Below are 14652 nucleotides of genomic sequence, written 5' to 3'. Positions count from 1 at the left end.
CTTTTCAATCTGTCCCTGGTGTGAAAATTATTTTGACCATGAACTCAGTGAGGTTTATCAGTTGCTGCTCATACAACGAGGTTTGTCAGAGTTTTGCCAGATTTACTATTCTCAGTGAGCAGTGTCCACTCTCGGCCCCTTGTGAAGTTATCGTCTCTCTTTGTGATGAACTGGGCATATGATGAAATTCAACGTAAATTACGAGGATAATGGAATGTATCATCAGAGAATGAGCACTTTGACAAGTAACTGATCAAAAAGAGTGTGGATTTATGATGGGGAGATTATTAGCAAAAGCAAGGGAGCACAGAGATGGAGGTAACCTTGGAACTTAGGCCTGAGAAAGATTAGCAGCTAAGAGACAGAGGCTGGAATCTGTTCAGCCCTGCAGCCCCAACACTACCACTGGAAGGGTTTCCCCTCCGATTGATGAGGCCTACCAGCTAGGGCTACCCTGATGTTTTAAAACTGAATTTCCCTTTTGAGGAGGCTTCATGCTGTAAAGTGAAGTAAGTGAGCAAAGTTGCCATAGTCCACTTATCCCTTTGAGGGGGAGAGCGATTTAAACTGAGGATCTCCGCGCCTCAGGCGAGGGACAAGGTCAAGAAGGCGGAGCCTTCATGAATAACCTCAGCCAATACAGGAATTGAAACCAGGCTGTTGGCCTCACTCCGCATCACAGCCCAGCTGTCCAGGCAACTGAGCTAAACCAGCCTGTTTCAGCAGCAACCAGCTCTCTAGGTGGTGCTGATGGGGCTCCAGAGCTGCCAGTCCCTGATTGGCAGCATGGAACCTGTCTGATGTCGTTACTTGGATAGAGGGCCCAGCAACAGCCAATTAGGAGGCTCGGAACCCACACATGGTCCTGACATTGGACAGTCCTCCAGCTAACGGCTATTGGAATGCTGGCCTTGATTTTGGAATGTGAAACTGGAAGTCCTGCTTCTGTCCTGCAGAATTTTGACCAGACCCCAACTGGAGTATGGTCAGTTTTGGACACTCAACCTTTGGAAAGGAAAATTGGACTTGGAAGAGGCATATTAGAATGACACCAAAGGTTCAATCATGAGGCCCAGTTCCACAAACTTGGCTTATGTATCTCTTTAAGAGATGTTTTTTTCTCACAAAGGGGCGATTAGTCTGTGGAATTCGCTTCCACAGAGAGCAGTGGATGCTGGTGTCATTTAATTTATTCAAGGCAGATTAGACAGATGTTTGGCGGACAAGGTTATGGGGGGGGGGGGGCAGACAGGAATGAGGAGTTGAGACCACAACCACAATCTTATTGAATGGCAGGGAAGGCTCGGAGGGCTAAGTGGTCTACTCCCACTCCTAAGTCGAATGTTCCTGATTGAATGCTGGAACTGGCTCGAGGGGCTAGATGGACTACTCCTGCTTTTATGTTCACATATTTCAATGACTCTTATGGTTTTGGACACCAGATAGCATGGCTCTCAACACCAAGTTAATTTAATAATTTCAAAGATGCAGACCAGACAGTTATCAATCCGGTATATAGAGATTGTTTACCGTTATTGAGGAATCCGGATGGCTGCTCCGAATCCCTGGGTTTTCATGGCCATTTGTGCGGGCGGCGAATCCGTGGGCCGGATCATGGTGGAGCTCAACGCCAATGTGGTCCCAAAAACTGCAGAAAACTGGTGAGGAGGGGTTTGGTTACAAGGGCTCGATATTCCACAGGGTCATTCCTGATTTCATGTGCCAGGGTGGTGACTTCACCAAGCACAACGGCACTGGTGGGAAGTCCATCTACGGTGAAAGGTTTAAGGATGAGAATTTCAAACTGACGCACACAGGACCTGGTATCCTGTCCGTGGCTAATGCTGGGCCAAATACAAATGGATCCCAGTTCTTTCTCTGCGCCGTGAAAACTGCCTGGGTGGATGGAAAACATCTGTTTGGCAAAGTGATAGACGGGATGGATGTTGTGAGGAAGATGGAAAAATTGGGAAGCCAAAGTGGCAAAACCAGCAAGAAAATTGCCATCTCTGATTGTGGGCAGCTGAACTAATTGTATTTGCAAATAGCATTGCCCAATTTAAATAAAATGTGATCATTTACGAAAAAAAAATAATCCGGTAAATAGAATGACAGTGGCTGCGGAGCTCCCTTCTTCACAAGTCAGTTCTAACAGACGACAGCTACACTACCGATATTTATACACAACGTACTGACCATGTCATGGCCTGTCCCGGCTCCAACCATAATCAAAAGAGCAACAATGAATTGTTTTGACAATGTTCACAAAGCTACTTTGTTATGGCCGTTTAATCTGATTTACTTCTTCACACAAAGATCATCTGTTTATACACCCCATTTCTACATAATTGCCTCAGACACGAGTAATGATGTTAGGCTGTTATAAGATACACAGAGAGACATTACTCGTATTAATAATGGATGGCAGTACAACAGTAAAGTGGCCAACCTCACTGTATCTTATCAGCCTAAACATGCATATGGATCTCGTGCAATGTCTTTCAGCAATCTACCTGAGGGTTGTAGCACTTCTCAAAAATCTATTATTGCTAACTATACAAACTGCTGTTCTTCTATATAAGTAGAGGACTCGCAGTTACAATGTTTTGCACAATCTTAGAATGTCTCAAACTTTTTACAGCCAAACGCAATCACTGCTGTCTTGTGGCAAACATATTTTCTAGAAAGGCAATGTTTCCATTCAGGCACTTCTTTCTCCCTTTTCTTCCTTTAACACCACTGACTTTCATGTAACAAGATCTTCTTTTAATTTTGTAAAACTTAGTACCCTGAGCACAACAGGTGGTAAAACCTAAGGAATATAGAACAGTTGTTCACTAATAATATGCGGCTCTATAATAAGTCTCTGCTCATTCCCAGATAATCTAGTGAGATAACTATTTCATTTTAGTGCAGTGAATTGTTGCCGTAGGAGCAATAATGTTCTCAGCACTGTAAAATTAACTGGCCATTGTTGCTATCTTTACTTATTCTAAATATGGCAGTCAATAAGGTTGCCCTTTTATCTAGATATTGATATGGTATGCTCTCAGAGTCGGCAGGTATCAAATGATACCGCCACAAGGTTTAACCAGGTATCGATCAAAGAGCCAAACAACCAGTTAGTTAGTTCAAGATCAATGGTACTTTATTTACACACAAGATTAACTTACACATGCAACATAAACTCTATGAGCTAAACTACACCTAACAACTATGACAACCTGTACTTAACTTCAGGCACCCGGCTTAGGTCAAAGGAACAGTGGCCTTTGTTCAAATCTGGATCAGCTGGGTCTGGAGAAGTAACTGCGGTTTGGCTAGGATCATCCGTCTGGTAGCGAACGTTGAACTTGAACTTGCTTCTGGTGGTGCTGCACTTGGAGATGGATGTTGCCAGAGCACCAGGTCCAAAAGAGGTCGAACACATGGCCGTGTCTCTCTTTATCCTTGGGGAGTTTCACGCTCTTTTGGGCGGTCCTTAGGTTTGGACCCAATTAATTGGGTAGTTCTCGATCACTGCCTTCGATCTGAGCCAATAAAGGGACGGGTGCCTTGATAGCTGGGCGTGTCCTAAGCGGTCATTGACCCTGCTGTTTACACTTCCTGAGTAAAGGGAGTGGCGCCAAAATGTCTGGGCTTGTATCGGTTCCCTGGGTATCAATCATTTGTCTTACGGAGATGAGCCATTAAATGCTAATCGGTTGGGGGTTTCAATGCTGTCTGGATTCTCTGCTCACAAATATACATTCAGGCTCTGTGCCTGCCTGAATCTTACATTGGCCATATTTCCCTTTAGTCTTTGCGAACGTCCATGTTTCTTGTTGTAAGTGGCCATCCCAGATGGCTACACCATCCCAGAACATCAAAGGTATGGCATTCCCTACTCATTATTTCTCCTTCTCCCCCCCCCCCTTTAGTTTTATAGTGTATGTGGGCGGCACGGTAGCAGTGGGCGGCACGCTAGCACAGTGGTCCCAGGTTCGATTCCTGGCTTGGGTCACTGTCTGTGCAGAGTGTGCACGTTCTCCCCGTGGCTGCGTGGGTTTTCTCCTGGTGCTCCGGTTTCCCCCCACAGTCCAATGACGTGCAGGTTAGGTGGATTGGCCATGATAAATTGCCCCTTAGTGACCAAAGGGGTTGGGTGGGGTTGCTGGGTTACGGGTATGTGGCGGAGTTCTGGGCTTAAATGGGGGTGCTCTTTCCAAGGGCCGGTGCAAGCTCGATGGGCTGAATGGCCTCCTTCTGCACTGTAAATTCTATGTAATCTATATTTTATGTGCCCCCACCAGGCATTTTTTCGGCAGGGTGGGGTGGGGGGCATGTAAAATGCGGTGGGTGCCCACACCACCACCCTTCATCCCATTCCTGAGCTCACCCCCAGTATACGGGGGTGGGGGGCGGGTGGATGGACGGGTGTCCAATTGAAGGCCTACCCACCTCTTTCAAATGAGCAATCAAGGGCTAATGAGGCTCGTTACCAAACCAATTGACCCCATTAATATGCTGCCGATTCCCTAAAACATTTGGCGGGCAGCCTGATTTCTAAGAAAATCATTTTTAAGGGCTGCCGAAGGAGCAAAGGTGAGTTCCTTAGATGATGCACACAGCTGCTGTTGTACATCAGTGATGGAGGGAGTGAATGTTTGTGGAAGGGATGCCAATTAAATGGGCTGCTTTATCCTGGATGGTGCTGAGCGTCTTGAGTGTTATTGGAGCTGCACTCATCCAGGCAAGAGGAGAGTATTCCATTACACTGCTGACTTGCACCCTCTGGTGCTGGAAGGCTTTGGGGAATCAAGAGGTGAGGTACTTGCCACAGGATTTCTAGCCTCTAACCTGCTCTTGTAACCACAGTATTTATATGGCTAGTCCAGTTCAGCTTCTGATCAATTGTGACCTCGGACGTTGATAGTGGGGGATTCAGTGATGGTAATGCCATTAAATGTCAAGGGGCGATGGTTTGATTCTCTCATCGTACATGGTCATTGCCTGGCATTGTGTGGCACAAATAATACTTGCCACTTGTCAGCCCAAGCCTGGATATTGTCCAGGTCTTGTTGCATTCGTACGTGGACTGCTTCAGTGTCTGAGGAGCTGTAAATGGTGCTGAACATTATGCAATCATGAGTGAACATCCTCACATCTGAACTTCTGTTGGAAGGAAGGTCATTGATGAAGCAGCTGAAGATGGTTGGGCCTAGGACACTACCCTAAGGAACTCCTGCAGTGATGTCCTGGGACTGAGATGACTGACCTCCAACAACAACAACCATCTTCCTTAGTGTTAGGTATGACTCTAACCAGTGGAGTGTTTTCCCTCTGATTCCCATTGACTCCAGTTTAGCTATGGCTCCTTGATGCCGTACTCAATGAAATGTAACCTTGATGTGAACAGCAGTCACTCTCACCTCACCTCTGGAGCTCAGCTTTTTTGTCCATATTTGAACCAAGCCAGCAATGAGCTCAGGAGTTGGGTGACCCTGGCGGAATACAAACTGAGCGCCAGTGAGCAGGTTATTGAGAAGTAAGTGCCACATGATAGCATTGTTGATAACCCCTTCCATCACTTTACTGATGATTGAGAGGGTGGCAATCAGTCAGGTTAGATTTGTCCTGCTTTTTGTCTACAGGACAGGGCAATTTTCCACATTGTAGCTGTACTGGAATAGCTTGGCTAGGGACACGGCAAGTTCTGGAGCATAAGTCTTCAGTACTATTGCCGGAATATTTTCAGGGCCCATAGACTTTGCAGCACCCAGTGCCTTCAGCTGTTTCTTCATATAACATGGAGTGAATCGAATTGGCTGAAGACTTGCATCTGTGATGCTGGGGATCTCTGTAGGAGACGGAGATAGATCACCTACTCAGCACTTCCAGCTGAAGATTATTCCGAATGCTTCAGACTTGCCTTTTGCACCGATGTGTTGGGATCTTCCATCATTGAGGTTGGAGATATGTGTGGAGCCTCTTCCTCCAGTTAGTTGTTTAATTGCGCACTCACACCTGGTTGTGGCAAGACTGCAGATCTGATCCATTTGATTTGGGGTTGCTTAGCTCCGTCTATCATTTGCTGCTTATGTTGTTTGGCATGCAAGTAGTCCTGTGTTGTAACTTCACCAGGTTGGCACCACATTTTTTGGTATGTTTGGTGCTGCTCCTGGCATGCTCTCCTGCACTCTTCATTGAACCAGGCTTAGTGGTAATGATAGAGTGGGGGATATGCCAAGCCATGAGGTTGCAGATTGTGGCTGAGTACAAATCTGTTGCTGCTGATGGCCCACAGGGCCTCATGGATACCCAATCTTGAGTTGCTAGATCGGTTCTAAATCTATCCCATTTAGCACGGTGGTAGTGCCACACAACACGGTGGAGGGTATCCTCAATGTGAAGACGGAACTTTGTTTCTACAAGGACTGTGCAGTGGTCACTTCTACCAATACTGTCATGGACAGATGCATCAGATTGGTGAGGATGAGGTCTAGTATGTTTTTCCCTCTTGTTGGTTCCCTCACTACCTGTTGCAGACCCAATCTAGCAGCTATGTCTGTTAGGATTCAGCCAGCCTGATCAGTGCTGGTGCTACTGAGCCACTCTTGGTGATGGACATTGAAGTCCCCACCCAGAGCATATTCTGTGCTCTTGCCACCCTCATTGCTTCCTCCAAGTGGTGTTCAAAATGGAATACTGATTCATCAACTGATGGTGGGCTGTATTTGGTAATCGGCAGGAGGTTTCTTTGCCCATGTTTGATCTGAAGCCATGAGACTTCAAGGGGTCCGGAGTCGATGTTGAAGCCTCCCAGGGCAACTCCCTCCCGATTGTATACCGCTGTACTGCCACCTCTGGTGGGACAGGGCATACCCAGGGATGGTGAGAGTGGTGACTGGCACATTGTCTGTAAGGTATGTTTCTGTGAATGTGACTATGCCAGCCTGTTGCTTGACTAGTCTGTGAGGCCGCTCTCCCAACTTTGGCACAAGCCCCAGATGTTAGTAAGGAGGACTTTGCAGGGTTGACAGGGCTGGGTTTGCCGATGTCACTTCCAGTGCCTCGGTCGATGCCAGATGAGCTGTCTGGTTTCTTTCCTTTTTATGACTTTGTAGCGGTTCGATACAACTGAGTGGTTTGCTCGGTCATCTCCGAGGGAATTTAAAAGTCAACCTCATTGGTGTAGATCTGGAGTCACATGTAGGCCAGACTAGGTAAGGAAGGCAGGTTTCCTTCCCTGAAGGACATTAGTGAACCAGCTGGATTTTTGACGACAATCAACAATGGTTTAATAGTCACCATTCGACTTTTAATTCCAGATATTTATTCAATTCAATTCTCACCATCTGGCATAGCAAGGTTCGAACTAGTGTCCTCAGTGTATTACTCTGGGCCTCTGGATCGCCAGACAAGTGACAATACCACCAGGCCACTGACTCCCCCTATCAAAGTTCTTCAAAGGGGAAGAACATAAGAACTAGGAACAGGAGCTTGCTCCGCCATTTAATGAGATCATGGCTGATCTTTGTGGACTCAGCTCCACTCTCCGGCCCGTACACCATATCCCCGAATCCCTTTATTCTTTAGAAAGGCATCTATCTTTTTCTTAAAAACGTTTAAAGAAGGAGCCTCAACTGCTTCACTGGGCAAGGAATTCCAGAGATTCACAACCCTTTGGGTGAAGAAGTTCCTCCTACACTCCGTCCTAAATCTACCTCCCCTTATTTTGAGGCTATGCCCCCTAGTTCTGCTTTCCCCAACCAGTGGAAACAACCTGCCCGCATCTATCCTATCTATTCCCTTCATAATTTTATATGTCTCAATAAGATCCCCCCGCATCCTTCGAAACTCCAATGAGTACAGTCCCAGTCTACTCAACCTCTCGTCTTAATCTAATCCCCTCAACTCTGGGATCAACCTAGTGAATCTCCTCTGCACTCCCTCCAGTGCCAATATGTCCTTTCTCAGGTAAGGAGACCAAAACTGAACACAATACTCCAGATGCGGCCTCACCAACACCCTATACAATTGCAGCATAACCTCACTAGTCTTGAACTCCATCCCTCTAGCAATGAAAGACAAAACTCGATTAGCCTTCTTAATCACCTGTTGCACCTGCACACCAACTTTTTGCGACTCGTGCACCAGCACACCCAGGTCCCTCTGCACAGCAGCATGTTTTAACATCTTACCGTTTAAATAATAATCCATTCTGCTGTTATTCCTCCCAAAATGGATAGCCTCGCACTTGGCAACATTGAATTCCATCTGCCAGATCCTAGCCCATTCACCTAACCTATCCAAATCCTTCTGCAGACTTCTGGTATCCTCTGCACTTTTTGCTTTACCACTCATCTTAGTGTCGTCTGCAAACTTTGACACATTGCACTTGGTCCCCAACTCCAAATCGTCTATGTAAATTGTGAACAACTGCGGGCCCAACACTGATCCTTGAAGGACCCCACTAGTTACAGGTTGCCAACCAGAGAAACACCCATTTATCCCCACTCTCAGCTTTCTGTTAGTTAACCAATCCTCTACCCATGCTACCACTTTACCCTCAATGCCATGCATCTTTAGTTTATGCAGCACCCTTTTGTGTGGCACCTTGTCAAAAGCTTTCTGGAAATCCAGATATACCACATCCATTGGCTCCCCGTTATCTACTGCACTGGTAACGTCCTCAAAAAATCCTACCAAATTAGTCAGACACGACCTACCCTTTGTGAACCCATGCTGCGTCTGCCCAATGGGACAATTTCCCTCCAGGTGCCCCGCTATTTCCTCCTTAACGATAGATTCCAGCATTTTCCCTACAACCGAAGTTAAGCTTACCGGCCTATAATTACCCGCTTTCTGCCGACCTCCTTTTTTAAATGTGTCACGTTTGCTACTTTCCAATCCTCTGGGACCAATGTGATTGAAATGGGAGGGCTGGGTTAAATTTTGGGAGCTTCCCTTTGTTAGAGAGAGGCGGTGAGGCTCCCCCAAGGATCAAACATCACCCCTTTCTTCCTATCCTCCCCTAGCTTTTGTGGTGGTATGTATTAGGGCTAGTATGGTACCTGTGAAGCCGAGAGGCTATTGGCTGACAGGTCCCGGGTCCTGGTTTGATCTGCCGCCTGCTGGCTCTGCCCTGAAGGCGGAGTATAAGAGCTCAAGTTCTCCCAGCAGCCGCATTCTGTAACTGAGCTGCTGGGGAACAAGTCTTGCTTAATAAAGCCTCGATTGATTTCATCTTGTCTCGACTTGAGTGAGTAATTGTTGAGCTACAGCTTTAAACCCACCGGACGAAGACTCTGGACTTATCTGCACTGGGGATCCATGGGCCTCCTTTATCATAGTTGTTGCAGTCCCAGCAATGGCTTTTAGTGCTGCTGGAACTGATGAAGCCAGTAGACTGGCCAGCAGATTCAGGGGGCTGGACCCACTACCCTGTGAGGGGCAGAAACCCCACTTGACCCTTATTTAACCATCAGTAGCGCTTTATGGCTGTGTGGTGAGTTGGCAAGGAGCATGTCGGCTCCACGTCAACGTTGCTTCGGCGGCTGGGGTGGAATGGGGGTAGGGTGGGTGAGCAGTGGGGGAGAGTTGGGGGCCGGGGCGAGCCATCCACACCCCACATTATTCAGCCCATAGCGTGAAATTGACTGTTTAAAAAATTGTGCCTCGTCCCTGACTGTCATGTTATTGATGTTCAGTGTGATGTTCTTTTAAATCCTTCTTAATCAATTAAGTACCAAATATCACAACCCAGTTGACAGCAAGTACAAACACTTAAGACACATGCTCCTGTATTTTGACTGGAATTCTATTCTCAGAGATGTTACAATATTCTAAAAGGTTAAAACAGGATGTAGTGGTGGAAAATCAAGACACCTAAAGCTTTCAACTTTGCTTCTGACAATCAACATCAGCAACCTGCAGTTTCTCATAACCTTGTGTAGTTGGAGATACAGTCTGATGCAATCTATAATATTTTCTCCAATCTCCCATAACATGTCACACTTACTCACTCTCAGATTATATATATGAATGACGCACACAGATATAGACATGTCAACCCTGGCCAGCTAGACAGTTATTCTTTCAGATCCATAAATTGTGTGCGACAACATACATTTTCATGCATTACAATAAATATCTTTTGAGTGAACAGAGAAAGGAATTCATTAAACTTTAAAAAGCTAGGCTTAGAGTTAGATGCTTTTAACCTATGAAAGCAGAACCAAAGACTTTTCTTGCCTTTGTCTCAAATGCCTAACTTGCTCCAATTGACTTCAATGTGAAAGAAATTCAGATGTGGGAGATGTGGTTCCTTAAACCAAGAAAAATGCTAATCTTAAGACTCCGGGTGGAAGTGCCTATCTTGATTCCTCCTGTTATTTGGTAATGGGGAAACTAAACTCACCTTTTACATCAGTGTTTGTCCAGTACAGCGAGGAAGGAGGCATTGCTGGACCTGGTTTTGGGGAATGAGGCAGATCAAGTAGATTAAGTGTCTGTCGGCGAATATTTAGGGGACAGTGATCTTAGTATCATAGGCTTTAGGTTAGCAATGGAAACTGTGGCTCCAGTGGCGCAATCGATTAGCACGCGGTACTTATAGGTTAGCAATGGAAAAGGGCAAGGAGCAAAACAGAATAAAAATAATTTAATTGGGAAGGGGCAACTTCGCTGGGGTGAGAGCATATCTGGCTGAGGTAAAATGAAATCAAGGAATGGCAGACGAAACTGTACCAGAACTGAAGGGGCATATCAGGGTGCAACATGGGATCACCCAGGCTTGACTATATTGCGGAGATAAGTTTTTAAAGTGTTTGCAGTAAAAACAATAGAACAGATGTCGTGGGGAGTATGACCTTTTGGCTAGGCCAGGAAGCTGGTGACTAACCTATGAGTCAATTCATGATAATTAAAAAAAAAAATTGTTGATATGCCATCAATCAAGAAGGAGAACGCAGAGTGAATTAACTATGGCTTTAATTGACTTACAACAGAACTGGCAGTGTGCCCCAGAATGAGGCAGTGTGAAAGGTCGGCAGCCTATATACCCAGGCCCTAGGGGGAGGAGCCACGGGCAGAGCCAAAACCGTACAACATGTAATATAGTGGCAATACTGTACAATATGTAATACTGTGGCAGCACAATATAACACAGTGGTTTCACCACAATCGTATTCCTTTCTCAAAGCTGCAAGGCCAATGCACAGAGTGGACAGGGCAAGCCCCTAATCAATCTCCTTGCTGGTCCAAAAATCCAATCAAATTCAAATTTAATCCAATTCATGGTCCCCACCAAAGAGACAAACTAGATCCAAAGTGAAAAGAACAGGCATTACACCTGGTTCGGGATTCTCTGGCCTCCCAGCCGCGTGTTCCTTGGTGATGGGAGGTGGTGCGCTGTTAGCTGGCGGCAAGATTCTCTGCTCTCACCGCTGTCAATGGGAATGCCCACTGAAGCCACCCTACGCCGCCGGGTAAACCTGCAGGCGGGGAGCGCTGCCGGCGGGAGCAGAGAATCCCATCGCCAGTGAACAGACAGAGAATCCAGGTCCTGGTCTCATGCTTGATCCTACGCTTGATCTTAACGAAAAATCTGAGAAGTGGTTTATGATAAGTTAAAGAATGTTGCCTTTGGGTCAGGATGAAATAAGTTTTGTGATCTATGAGTTATGCTGCAATGAACTGATCTCAGGGTCAAGCTCGGATATGCAGATGACTAGGCATAGTGGTCAGTATAGATAAACAAAGTTGACCAGAGAATCATAGACTCACTACAATGCAGAAGGAGGCCATTCGGTTCATCAAGTCTGCACCGGCCCTCTGAAAGTGCACCTTATCTAGGCTCACTCCCCCACCCTATCCCTGTAACCCCACCCAACCTGCACACCTCTGGACACTAGTGTGCAATTTAGCACAGAGAATCCACCTAACCAGCACATCTTTGGACTGTGGGAGGAAACCGTAGCACCCGGAGGAAACCCACACAAATACGGGGAGAACGTGCAAACAGCACATAAATTGTCAGCCAAGATTGGAATTGAAACCGCTGTGAGGCAACAGTGCTAACCACTGTGCCACCATGCCGCCCCAAATGTTTGGGAATAAACTGTGGATATCGCCTGTGCTGAATCATTCTGTGATTGTTTTACAAATTAATTTGTCATTATGGATGTACCGATCAGGTCAATTTGTGTTTGTGCTGGAAACTCATTTGTAGTTGTGGATCTTAACAAACTAGATGTTCAGGATAAGAATACTATAAGTAAATGATGAGCTATCCCGAAGATGGTATGTGGATAACCGACAGAGACTGCGTCACTTCAAATTGCCTTCTTGCAGCATTCTAAGAGAGCATTTCTCCTGTGTGCATGCTTGTACTGAATAAATTGCTGCTTGTCTTTCACCTACAGCTGACTCTGTGTCGAGTGCCTTTTCGAATAGATACTCCACCACGGAACAATGGGCTGTCTTTAAGGGAGAGATCTCTCTGGGCCCAAGCCAGTCTGTACACCAACTTGATGTCACATTTGGTCCTGTGATAAATCTCGGACTTCTGTTACGTGATAGATTTTAAATGTTGGACCTGTTCCTCGTGGCGAAGAGAGATTAAGAGGAGATATGATCGAGGTTTTCAAAATCATGAAGGGTCTGGACAGAGTAGATAGGGAAAACTGTTCCAAACGGTGGAGGGGCTGAGAACCAGGTTTAAGATGATTGGAAAAAGAAGAAATGACAATCTGAGGAAAAACCTTTTTCTTTTCATGATAGTAGATAGGGTCTGGAATGTACTGACCGAGAGTGCGATGGAGGCAGATTCAATTGCAGCATTCTAAAAATTATCTGTATAGAGGTTTTCAATGCTGTGGGGAAAGGTGGGGGAGTGGGACTAGCAAAGTTGCTCTTGTGAGGAGCTGGCAAGAACACAACAGGTAGAATAGCCTCCTTCCGTGCTGTCACCATTCTATAACTCAATGATTCACTAAACCCTGAGCTCCTGGGACGTCAACCCCACTTCTTGCCAAATGGAAAATCATCAGAATAAATTATCAAGCCTCTGAGAATTGTTTTGTCTTTAGCACTTTGAGTTTGTTTCCACACTTTTAAAAAATATATTTAGAGTACCCAATTAATTTTTTCCAATTAAGGGGCAATTTAGCATGCCACCTACCCTGCCATCTTTGGGTTGTGGGAGCGAAACCCACGTAAATACGAGCAGAATGTGCAAACTCCACACAGACAGTGACCCAGTGCCGGGATCGAACATGGGACCTCGGCGCCGTGAGACAGCAGTGCTAACCACTGCGCCACCGTGCTGCCCACTGAGAACGTTTCCACACCAGACAGAATATAAGCAACATGCAAAGTGTAATTTTTTGTATTTGTCGGTATTTTATTTAATTTATACGTCTGCTCAGTTGTGTAATAGGCCTGGAACCTTCTGCAAAACCTTAACTGCATTCTCTGTCCCATTTCTGTGATACTTGAAAAGTTACCAAGTTACAATTGATTTCTACATTCAAATCTTTTATGTGAAAGGAAAAAGAGATTTGCGTTTATATAGTGACGGTCGCAGGCTCAGTGCATCCCAAAGCGCTTAAGCGTTAAGTACCTTCAAAATGGGGCAGCACGGTGGTGCAGTGGTTAGCACTGCTGCCTCACAGCACTGAGGACCTGGTTTTGATCACAGCCCCAGGTCATTGGCCATGTGGAGTTTGCATATTCTCCCCATGTTTATATGGGTCTCACCCCACAACCCAAAAGATGTGCAGGGTAGATGGATTGGCGGGCTTTGGGGTATTAGAAGCGCTGGGGCTGCAGGAGGGGAAGAGGGCTGATGTTGTGGCCTTCGCCTCCCTGATTGCCCGACGACGGATACTACTGAACTGGAGATCGGCATCGCCGCCGGGAGTCACTGCTTGGTTGGGGTACCTGTATTAATTTCTTAGGCTGGAGAATATAAAGTTTGCCCTTAGGGGGTCAGAGGAGGGGTTTTACATGTGTGGGAGGTCATATCTGTCCGTATTTGAGGAATAGTTCATCGCGGTGGTGCGGGGACGGGGACGGGGAGAGCAGGGGTATTGGGGATTAAAAAGGGGGGGAAATTGAATAAACTCTATGTATTTTATTTGTTTTGCGCTATGTTGATGTGTTTTTATGTGTTTGGAATCAAATACATTTTTTTTTAAAAGAAGAATGAGAAGTGATGTTATCAGAATGTGTGATTCTGAGGGGGCTTGTTAGGGTGAATGCTGAGAAGATTTTCCCCTCACAGGGGATTCTCAGGAGGTGGATAACCTTTGGAATTCTCTTCCCCGGAGAACAGTGGACGTTTATTCGTTCATGGGACGTGGGCGTCGCAGGCTGTGTCAGCATTTATTGCCCATCCCTAATTGCCCTTGAGGAGCAGTTAAGAGTCAACCACATTGCTGTGGGTCTGGTGTCACATGTAGGCCAGGCCAGACCAGGTAAGGATGACAGATTTCCTTCCCTAAAGTGTCATTAGTGAACCAGATGGGTTTTTACAACAATCGACAATGGTCATCACTAAACTTTTAATTCCAGATTTCTTTGAATTCAAATTTCACCATCTGCAGTGGCGGGATTTGAACCCAGGACCCCAGAGCAGTAAGTACCCTGGGTCTTTGGGCTACTAGT

General features: G+C 46.0%; 1 pseudogene; it reads left to right on the top strand.

Moving 5' to 3' along the window:
* The first annotated feature begins 1548 nt into the window (after positions 1 to 1548).
* Positions 1549 to 2036, top strand: LOC140409225 (peptidyl-prolyl cis-trans isomerase A pseudogene; annotated as a pseudogene).
* The last annotated feature ends 12616 nt before the right edge of the window (positions 2037 to 14652 follow it).

This window comes from Scyliorhinus torazame, chromosome 1 (assembly GCF_047496885.1).
Source record: "Scyliorhinus torazame isolate Kashiwa2021f chromosome 1, sScyTor2.1, whole genome shotgun sequence".
NCBI classification, from domain to species: Eukaryota; Metazoa; Chordata; class Chondrichthyes; order Carcharhiniformes; family Scyliorhinidae; genus Scyliorhinus; species Scyliorhinus torazame.
The sequence above is the reverse complement of the archived record's forward strand: the minus strand, read 5'-3'. Positions and strand labels throughout refer to the sequence as shown.